The sequence below is a fragment of the Echinops telfairi genome, unplaced genomic scaffold (assembly GCF_000313985.2).
Source record: "Echinops telfairi isolate 266 unplaced genomic scaffold, ASM31398v2 ScPeMD7_7468;HRSCAF=8506_0, whole genome shotgun sequence".
Classification (NCBI taxonomy): domain Eukaryota; kingdom Metazoa; phylum Chordata; class Mammalia; order Afrosoricida; family Tenrecidae; genus Echinops; species Echinops telfairi.
Genome location: NW_022111369.1, coordinates 4,738,837 through 4,749,389, shown reverse-complemented (window position 1 = coordinate 4,749,389; position 10,553 = coordinate 4,738,837). Strand labels below are relative to the sequence as shown.

Genomic DNA, 10,553 nt, shown 5'->3' with positions numbered 1-10,553 from the left:
CATACTTATTAGATTGGTATGCTGAGCCAATAATCTCAGAAGGTGGATTTTATGAAGAAGAATGTGGAATCAAGATTGGATTCAGGTAATATGCAGATGACACACCCTTGCTTGCTGTAAGTGAGGAGGACCTGAAGCACTTGCTGATAAAGCTCAAGGATTGCAGCCTTCAGTGTGGACTACAACTCAATGTAAAGAAGACAAATCCTCACAACTGGACCAATAAGTAACATCATGATAAACAGAAAAGGTTGAAATTGTCAAGGATTTCCTCTTGCTTGGACCCATAATCAATGCTCATGGAAGCAGCGGTCAAGAGATCAAAAGACGATTTGCAGTAGGCAAATCTACTACACAAGACTTCTTTAGACTATTGAAAAGCAAGGATGTTACTTTGAAGATTAAGGTGTGCCTGATTCAAGCCATGATATTTTCATTTGCCTCATACGTGTGTGAAGGTTGGACACTAAATAAGGAACACTGAAGAAGAATTGATGAATTTGAACCGTGGTGCTGGACAAGAATATTGAAAGCCCCATGGACTGCTAAATGGACAAATTGATTTGTCTTGGAAGAAGTCAGGCCAGAGTGCTCTTTAGAGGCAAAGGTTGGGAAAACTTCAACTTATGTACTTTGGACATGTCAGGAGAGACCAGTCCCTGGAGGAGCAGCAAAAAAGAAGGCACTTAACAAAATTGTTTGACACAGTGCCTACACCAGTGGGCTCAGGCATAGGAAAAATTGTGAGGATGGAATGGGCTTGAGCAGTGTTTCATTCTGTTGTGCACCGAGTTGGGATGGGTTGGAACTGACTCTTTAGCTGCTGCAGAACATCTCTGATCATTTTTGAGCAAGTTGAAGCTCAAGTGAAATTCTAAATGTTCCATATTCTCAAGGCACATTAATCAGAGGTATGATATATTGAAAAATCACCCACGGAGCCAAATATTTTAGGGAAGAATGCTGTAAATAACATACTTAAGGATTTGTCTATTCACTAAGGAACCCTGTTCTGTACTTCAAAACTACCAGTCACTTAGTAAGAGAAAGATGAGGCTGTCTCTCCTATAAATATTTAAAGCCTCAGAAATCCTAGATAGATATAGTCACTATGAATGGAACTTGGATCAATGGTGGTGAATTTGATTTTTTGGGTGGGGGTGGGGGGTGGGAATTTGATGCTTGGGTTTATTCACTACCCTCCCTGTACCTGCCACTCCTTAACTTGCTTCAAAACTCATTGAACCTCTAGTATTAGAAACAAGCAACCATAGGTATACTCCTGAAGTCAAAGTCAAAGTGCTATAAAGTAAAAGATGAAGGCGCAGGCAGGAAGCATGCATGGTTAGGCTTCTTTGAAATAAATTTTATTTACATTTAGTTTGAAATAGAGGCTTGATTTTAATGTATAGAATGCTTTTTAACAATTGGAAATGTTAATTTCTTTTTCCTGTGCTTCTTTTTAATACCCTTGAAAAGTTACTAATGGTTTCTGGCTTGCGGAACATGAAGGCAGACTATTTCTCCACCAGTTGAAGGCTTTGTATACTATATTTCTTATGCTTTATGCTGTCCAATTGGACCAGTGCCTCCGGTGCATCTGGAATTTAAATTTAGAGAAAAGCATTAATGACCCTCTCTAGCTTCAGAAAGACCAAAATGCATAGTATTAAGTGAAACAGTAGAATGTTTTCATTTATTGAAATTCAGAGTGAAAATTAAGTATACATTATGTATGCCATTTATGGTCATTATGTGTAGTCTATAATAGAGGGGTCACATTTTAGAATTTAAAATACAAACTATAGTTTCAGAAAGATAAAAAAGGAGTTCTATCTAAAAATTCGTAATGCCTATCTCAAATAATGTTTAAGTCCAAACATTTATCATGTGCTTCAATTTAATATAACTTAACTCCAATTTGCAAAACAAAACAACAACAAACTATTGAACATAATATAGGTATCTCAGAATTGCATAGGCTTACAAACTAAGAATGGCACTATTATATAAAGACATACACACATATAAATAAATACATACAAAGGGGGTTCAAAATGTTCCCTGGAAAACATGAAAGGGAAATATCATGGCCTGTTACAACAGCTTTGTGAAGCCCCGGAGGCAGTGAGTTTGAGTGTACACACACATACATAAATATAGCCCCAAACCAAATGCATTGCCCCTGAGTTGATTGCAACTCATAGGACCCTATAACGCAGAGTAGAAGTGCCCCATCGAGTTTGCAAGGCTGAAAATCTCAATGCTAGAAACATGGTTTCATCTTTCTCCCACAGAACACCTAATTAATTTGAATTGCTGACCTTTCAGTTAGATATCAAACATTTTAATAACTGTATCACCAAGGCTCCTTATATATACATGTATGTATGTATAACTATATATGTATATATAAATGTCTCATCTTTTTAATATTATGTAAATTCCATTTATTAAGTTTTTAACAGAATGAATAGGTAACACTCTCTTTATTTCACAGTCTTAAGAAAATTTAACAAGTCTATCATGCAGTCTAAGGAGCCCCGGTGGCACTCTTGGGTGAGGATTGGGCTGCTAACCTCACGGTTGATGGTTCAAACCACCAGCTGCTCTTAGGGAGACAGATTGGGCTTTCCATCCCCAGAAAAATTCACAGCCTCAGAAACCATATATAGGCTTGTTATTATGAGTCAAAATTGACTTGAAGGCAGTAGACAAGATTTTCATTATGCTATATGTTACTCAAATCATCACCACAGGAAATGTTCACCTGCTAATACATATAGAAGTTTTTAACTAAATAATAATGGAACACTGTTATATTCTACATTATTTGTTAGCAGGGCATGGAATCTATTTAATTCATTCCTGGTACTAGAAAATTTTCCACTATCAGCTATCATAATCATAATTTCATACAATGTTCTTGTGCTGTTTGTTGTAACCAACAAGATGAATTCCAAGAGCTTAATAGATAATGTTGTTGTTAGGTACCATCAGGTTGATCCCAAATCTTAGCATCCCTATGTACAACAGTAAGTGCTTCAAGGGCTCCTCATTTTCAGCAAGCAAGATTTTGTCATCTATGTATCTCAGGTTGCTAATAAGCCTTCCTCAAATTCTGTTGCCACATTCTTCTTCATATAATCCAGCTTCTCTGATTATATGCTCAATAGATAATCACAGCTATACTTATAAGTAGATTTATTTTAAAAGTGATGTTACTATCCAATTGTCTAAGAAGAAATTATATTTCTGTCTTTTTAATCTTCTTCTAGATATGCATACATGTTCTCTGATATTAATTTTGACTTACAAATAAAATGTTCTGATCTTGTAACTAAATCCACCCACAAATACTGCAAGTGGTTACATAACATATGGAAAAAGATAATACAATTCCTCATAATATCATGTGGAGAGAAATTGTAAGCCTTTAATTTACATTGTTGAAAGATTGGATTATATTCTATAATTTGTGTTCTTTTTGAAATTAATTATATTCAAAGGTTTAAAAAGAGTTTAACAAAATTCACCCATTTATCCACTTTATGTTTTGAAAACAACTATTTAATTATTTAAGTTGGTTGCTCTAGTCTGCTCACAGTTTTAATAGTTATCAATACATATGTATAAATATATATTACATGTGTGCAAATACATATATTTACACACATGGTGTGTATATATAAATAATTTATTGTGTGTGTGTGTATATATGTGTATATAAACATATACGTTCAACAGTTGACACTGAGTTGATGTCAAGTAAGAGTAACCCATGTGTGTCAGAGTAGGAAAAGGTTCTAAAGCCTTTTCAATGTCTATGACCTAGGAGTGGACTTTCTCCCCTTTTGTGCAAGGTATTTTGGGTGAGTTTGAACTTCCAAACTTTCAGCTAGTAGCTAACTGCTTATCTGTAACACTAAGACATCCAAATGCATTGATAAGTATGTATGTATGTATGTATGTATGTATGCATACACACACATATTCATACACATATATGTCTGCCCACATCCACTCCCCCCATATAATTCTCCTCTAAACAAATGCATATTCTTTATGGAATAAGGTAATATATAAATAAATACTGCACAATAAAACACAAATTTAATGTAGATTTCATTATGTTTCTGTGGTGTATATTTCTGAAGACCAATAAGTAAAATCATAATAAATGGAGGAAAAGTTGAGGTTGTCAAGAATCTTGTCCCGACGGAATACACAATCAATGCTCATGGAAGCAGCAGTTGAAAGATCCAAAGATGTACTGTATTAGGTAAATCTGTTGCACAAGACCTCTTTAGAGTATTGAAAAACAAGGATATTGCTTCAGGACTAAGGTATGCCTGCCCCAAGCCACAGTATTTTCATTTACCTCATGCGCATGTGCAAGTAGAACATTCAATCAGGAGACCCAAGAAGAACCAATGCATTTGAATTGTGGTGCTGGAGAAGAATATTCAAAGTCCTGTTGTACTGCTGAAAGGACAAACCAATTTGTGCTGGAATAAGCACAGCTCGAGTGCTGCTCAGAGTAAAGTATGGTGAGATTGCTTTCATTGTACATAATTTGAACATATTGCCAGGAAAGACCGGTCCCTGGAGAAGAATATCATGCTTGGTAGACCCTCAGTGAGATGGACTGACACCGTGGCTGCATCAATGGGCTCAGGCATATGAACACCTGTGAGGATGGCCCCATGACTGGGCAGTGTTCCGTTCTCTTGAGCATTGGATCCAATAGACTCTATGTCACCTAACAACAGCATCTTTTATATTTCTGTTGTGATGCTGCTAATTTAATTTCTGCTTCATAATACTTTTTCTCCTTTTCTTGTGTTACTTTTGCCAGAGACTTTTCAATTTTGTTAATCTTTTGAAGAATCAACATTTTTGTCTTGATATTGTTATTGTATTTATGTTTTGATACATTTATTTCTACTCTAATCTTTATGATATTTTTCGTAGTGTCAGAAGGTTTATTTTACTGGTTTTGTCTTCATTGTTTTTGGCTATCTGATGAGGTGTTTAAGTGTTTCTTCCTTTTTGACGTGTGCATTATTGCTATCAATTGACTTCTCAGTACTACTTTTGCTGTGTCACAGAATTTTTTGGTATGTAGTGTTTTTCCCCCTTTGTCTCAAGAACACTTTTAATTGTTTTTTTTATTCAATTATACAATGATGTTTTAATAAAGTATTGATCAACTTCCATGTAATTTTTTTAACTGATTTCTAATTTTTTTTTATTTCTAATTTTATGCCATTGTGATCTGAGAAAATGGTTTGAAGTGTCTCAATGTTTAGATTTATGGATGTGTGTTTTATGATCTAACGTATGACCTATTCTGGAGTATGTTCTGTGTGCAATAGAAAAAAATGTATAGCATGTTTTTGATGAGTGAAGTGTTCTGTACATGTCTAAGAGATCAAATTGATTAATTGTGTTGTTTGATTGTTTTGTATTATTTTAGATTTTCTTTCTGATTGATCTGTCTTTGTTTGAAAGTGATATATTAAAGTTTCCTAGTATTATTGCATTATGTTCTATTGTATCTGCAATTCTACGTATTTGTTTAACAGATTTTGAGGGTCTTTCATTGAGGATATAGATATTTATTATGGTTATATCTTCTTGTTCCATTATTGTTTCATCATTGTATAATCAACTTCTTTATATCCCATGATGGTTTTTACTTTGATGCCTCTTTTGTTAGATATTAACATTAATATTCCTGTTTTATTTTAGCTACCATTAGCTTGGTATTTTTTTCCCATCCTTTTATTTTATTCTGTTTTTGTCTTTATATCTAAGTTTTATTGTGTGTAAACCACATATTAGACACTCATGCTTTGTTACCCATTTTGTTATGCTGTCTCTTAACTAGTGAGTTTAATCCATTTAAATCCAATGTTCTTAATTGACAGGCATGATTTTATTGCTGTTGTCATTTGATTATTTTTTATGTTGTTTTCTTTGTTCATCATAATTTTCTTAGCTGTTTTCTTTTTGTTTATGGACATTCTTGTCAAATTCTTTTTTTGCTTTTTTGTTTTTATGTTACTGTTTAACAGGATTTTATGCTTTTTCTCTTCTACATTTATTAAAGTTTTAACATTTATCTGATGTTCCTTGGTTTTTCATAGTTTTTTTAAAGAACTTTAGACAGTTTGATATTTTTTGAGAATGGCTTGATATGCTATCTGTTCGATTATTTTTACAACTGGTCTCTATTATTTTTTGTTGTCTTCATTTAAAAAATGTTATCTGGATGCCTCATGTTGATTCGTATGGTTTTGTTTCACTTTGTGTATTACTAATGTAGGATGAATTCCTCATAATAATGTCTTATGGGATGATTTCAAGTTGCTTTCTTCATTTATTCTCTGCGCAAAGAACTCTGATTAGTATTTTTGTAAGGCTGCCCCCCCCTTTTTTCACAAACACCTTTAGTTTTACCTTGTCTGAAAATGGTTCTATTTCCCCTCATATTTGAGAGATATAGAATTCTTGGCTAGCAGTTTTCTTTCTTTCAAAAATTTGAGTAAATTGCTTTATTGGCAACATAGTTTTCATAGAAAAAGATGAACTTCCTCTAATTGTTTCTCTTTATTTATTTATTATTTTTTTTCTGTGCAAGTTCCGTTTTATTAAGTGGGGATTTCGCAGTGGAACTGGGGCACGTAAACTATTTGACTGGCGCGGCTCTCTGGCCCCTACCCACCATGATCTCTGAGACAACAGCTGGGTATCAAATGACTTTAGACTTTATCTGAAGGAAAGGTACAAATGGAAGAACGGAAGCGGATGCTTGGGTACAATTTCTAGAAAAGGGACAGGTCTACCCAACATGCATGCGCTGCCTTGATGACTTGGGGAAGGCAAGGCTGCTGCTTAGCTCTCTCCATCACTGTCTCCCAGGGTATGCTTGTTGAAGAGATATTCGACCAGGCTGGAATCTGGGATCCCCATCTTGCGCAGGTTGGTGACATAGACGCCCAGCTCTTTGTTGAATTTCAGCTGCTCATCCAGGTAATGTATCTCGATGAAGGCACAGAGATGGGGGTCGTTCTTATCTGTGGCCAGTTTGTGCAGCTCCAGCAGGGACTGGTTGACACTCTTCTCCAGGTGCAGTGCACACTCCATGGCATTGAGTCCACTCTCCCAGTCGTCACGGTCTGGTTTCTTGATATCCTGGAGGAAGATCCGGCCCCCTCATTGGTTCTGCAACTTCATCAGCTTCTTGGCGTGTTCTCTCTCCTCATGAGACTGGTGCAGAAAGTATTTGGCAAAGTTCTTCAGAGCCACGTCATCCCGGTGGAAGTAGTTAAGACATGAACAGGTAGACATAGGAAGCGTAGAGCTCCAGTTTGATCTGGCGGTTGATGGCGGCCTCCGAGTCCTGGTTGCTGCTCTGGCGCACCTGCTAGGGAGACACAGTCATGACGGTGGTGGAGGCCTGGGGGCGTCGAGAGTGCGGCTGAGAGGTGCTGCTGGACAGCGGCCGGTTGGCATGGTTGGGGGCCGTGTGTGGAGGCTGGCGAGCGCCAGAGCCAAAGCAAGAGACCACAGAGGCTCTGCGAACAACGTCTGGCCTAATTGTTTCTCTTTAATAGGTTGGGGTTTTTTTGCACGCTGTCTCAGATTCTTCTTTTTCTTTGATGTTAGACAGTTTGACTACGGTATATTGTGTTGATTTTCTTTGGGATCCGTTTTGTTTGGGATTCTCTGGGCTACTTGGGTCATTATTTTCTGTTCTGGTATATTACATAGATGTTCTTTAATTCTTTAATTAGTTTCTCTGTAGTTAATTTTCTTCTGTTTTGGAATGTTTAGAAAATGTAAGTTTTTTTCTTTTGATAATATCCCATAGAACTCTGTTTAATGATTTTAAATAGTTTGATCTTTTATTTTTATTTAGAGAGGTTTATTTTCAAGATCACTGATTAGTATTTCCATTATGTCAATCATTCTGTTTTATTTTTCATTACCTTAGTTCTCATATCTTAGTTTTTCCATTTTGAATTTCTATTTGAGGTAGTTAAATTATTCCTATTTCTTAAATATATTTTGTCAGGTTGATTTTGTAGTACTTTCCTGAGTTCTTATATCTCCCCTTTTTTTTTCTGTCAAAAACGTCTCCCGTTTCTTTTAGAGCAGCAGGTGATCATTCCCCTAAACTCCCTCATGAGAAGATCTAAAGCAGGCATGGGGACATTTTTGTTCTGCCAAAGGCCATTTGGATATTTTAAACATAATCTGTGACCCATATTGTGATGGTTGGAATTGATTGTGTTTGGTGAAGCAGGTGATATTAACTTTGATCAATGAATTTGCAAGTTTTCTCTCGCCTATGGGGTGGACATTGATCTAAAGCAGCGGATCTCAACCTGTGGATCGCGACCCCTTTGGGGGTCGAATTACCCTTTCACAGGGGTCGCCTCATTCATAACAGTAGCAAAATGACAGTTATGAGGTAGAAAAGAAAATAATTTTATGGTTGGGGGTGTTACCACAACATGAGGAGCTGTCTTAAAGGGTTGCAACATTAGGAAGGTTGAGAACCACTGATCTAAAGTTCTTTACTGTTCTTAGTCATCTTCTGTATCTACATTTGCATGTGTTCCACTAAATTTGAGCCATTTTTCTTGTTCATGTATGTTCACTGAGAATTACTGCTGCCTTCAAGACATGGTATTGGTTTTATATTTGTTTCTGGTGGACCAGCAATACCCATGCACCTGTTGTAGCTCCTGAAGGATCCAACATTGTCTGGTTAGTCAGCACTAACCCATTGAAGCAGGGGCTGATGTCAGAAAAAAGTTAAGTCCTGGTCCTGTCAAGATCTTGGTTGCAAGGCCAGCTTCTTAGTTTGAAGGATGTGTATACTAATGATCAATACAACCAACAAGAAGCAGAAGGCAAGAGAGTATCTAAAATACCACCTTCTGGTTTGCCCAACCTGCATTCACTGACTTTGTATACGAAAGCAGGGTCCAGGAGCTCTTTAAAATTAATTTTCTTTGGGTGTGAACTGACATCCAGGCATGTGAAACCACTTTGAACCCTTGGTCTGCAGAGAGATGACATTGAACCTCTCCTGTTCAAAGCCCCGCATAATTCTTCACTCTCTCAAGACTCGTGGTCTTCCTGATGTTCTGGGGAACTGTTGCCACAGTTTAACACTGAGAGTTAGAGCTGGGCATTGAGAGTCAGCCTCCAATTGCTTGGAGTGAGTTGTGCATTCTCAAATATTCTGTATGCTCCCCAAATATCATTATGCTGATGATATTTCTTATGATAACTAATTCACTTAAGTATAAAATATGACAATTAAATCTGAATGCCAACTCAATATAAAGAAAATCAAAACATCACAATTGGATCAGTACAAGAATGGGAAAAAAGATTGTTAAGGATTTCATTTTGCACCAATATCAACACTCATGAAAGCAGTGGTCTGGAAATCAAACAACATGTCCTTCATGAGAATTCTGTAAAGTGTTAGAAAGCAAAGATATCCCTTTGGGGATGAAGGTACACCAGACCCAAGTCATGCTGTTTTCAATCTCAACCACATGCATGAGAAAGTTGGGCATTGAATAAGGAAGACCAAAGAACACAAATACATTTGAATTATGGTGCTGGCAAACAATTAAAATACTATCGATGACCAGAACAACAATAACAACAACAAAATTTTAATCTTAGAAGAAACACATCCAGCATGCTTTTCAGGACCAAGATGGCAAGTTGTCTCACATACTTGGGCAGGCTGTCAGGAGAAATGAGTCCATAGAAAAGGGCCGCATGCTTGGTCACGCAGAATGACAGCCAAGAAGAGGAAGACCACCAAGGAGATAGGCTGTTGTACATAGTGCTAACAACAATGGCACCTAACCACAATGTGAATGACATTTGTTCTTATGATAATTAAGTTGAATATTACCCAAGATAAATGATTAAACATGAATACTTATCTATAATCTCTCTTAAAACGCATGATGGTAATGCATTAAGGAGTATAAACCCAAAGAAAACTATACCGTCCACAATAAAAGTGAGAAGTAAAATAGATGGACAATTGGTAATTATCTTCTAGGATCAGAGAAAGTAAAAGTTCAAGACTTACAAAGAGAAAACAAAAAGAAAAAAATCCATTTGGACTGCAGAATTGTAGACATTTCCAAGAATCTTAGCTTCCTGTTAATCCTGGAAGCCAGAGCAAGAAGATAATCTAAAAACCCAAGAGTAGTTGGAAGTCTGTACAGGGAAGGTTCCTTCATCTATGGACTTAGTTTCGTTCCAAATAAGGATGAGACTAGAGGCTTCCAATATGGAAATATCCAACAGAGATGTTCTGGACTAAGGGACAATAGGCATGGGGCTGTGGATAAAGTTGAAGCCATGTTTAAGTCTAGGCACAAGACTGACTCCACTCTACTTCCATTTAGAGACTCATGAAACATTCATACATTCATGTATGTTCACTGAGAATTACTGCTGCCTTCAAGACATGGTATTGGTTTTATATTTGTTTCTGGTGG

The 10,553-nt window shown here is 36.5% G+C and overlaps 1 pseudogene; it reads right to left on the bottom strand.

Moving 5' to 3' along the window:
* Positions 1–6,900: 6,900 nt before the first annotated feature.
* Positions 6,901–9,882, bottom strand: LOC101646250 (annotated as a pseudogene).
* Between the last annotated feature and the right edge of the window lie 671 nt (positions 9,883–10,553).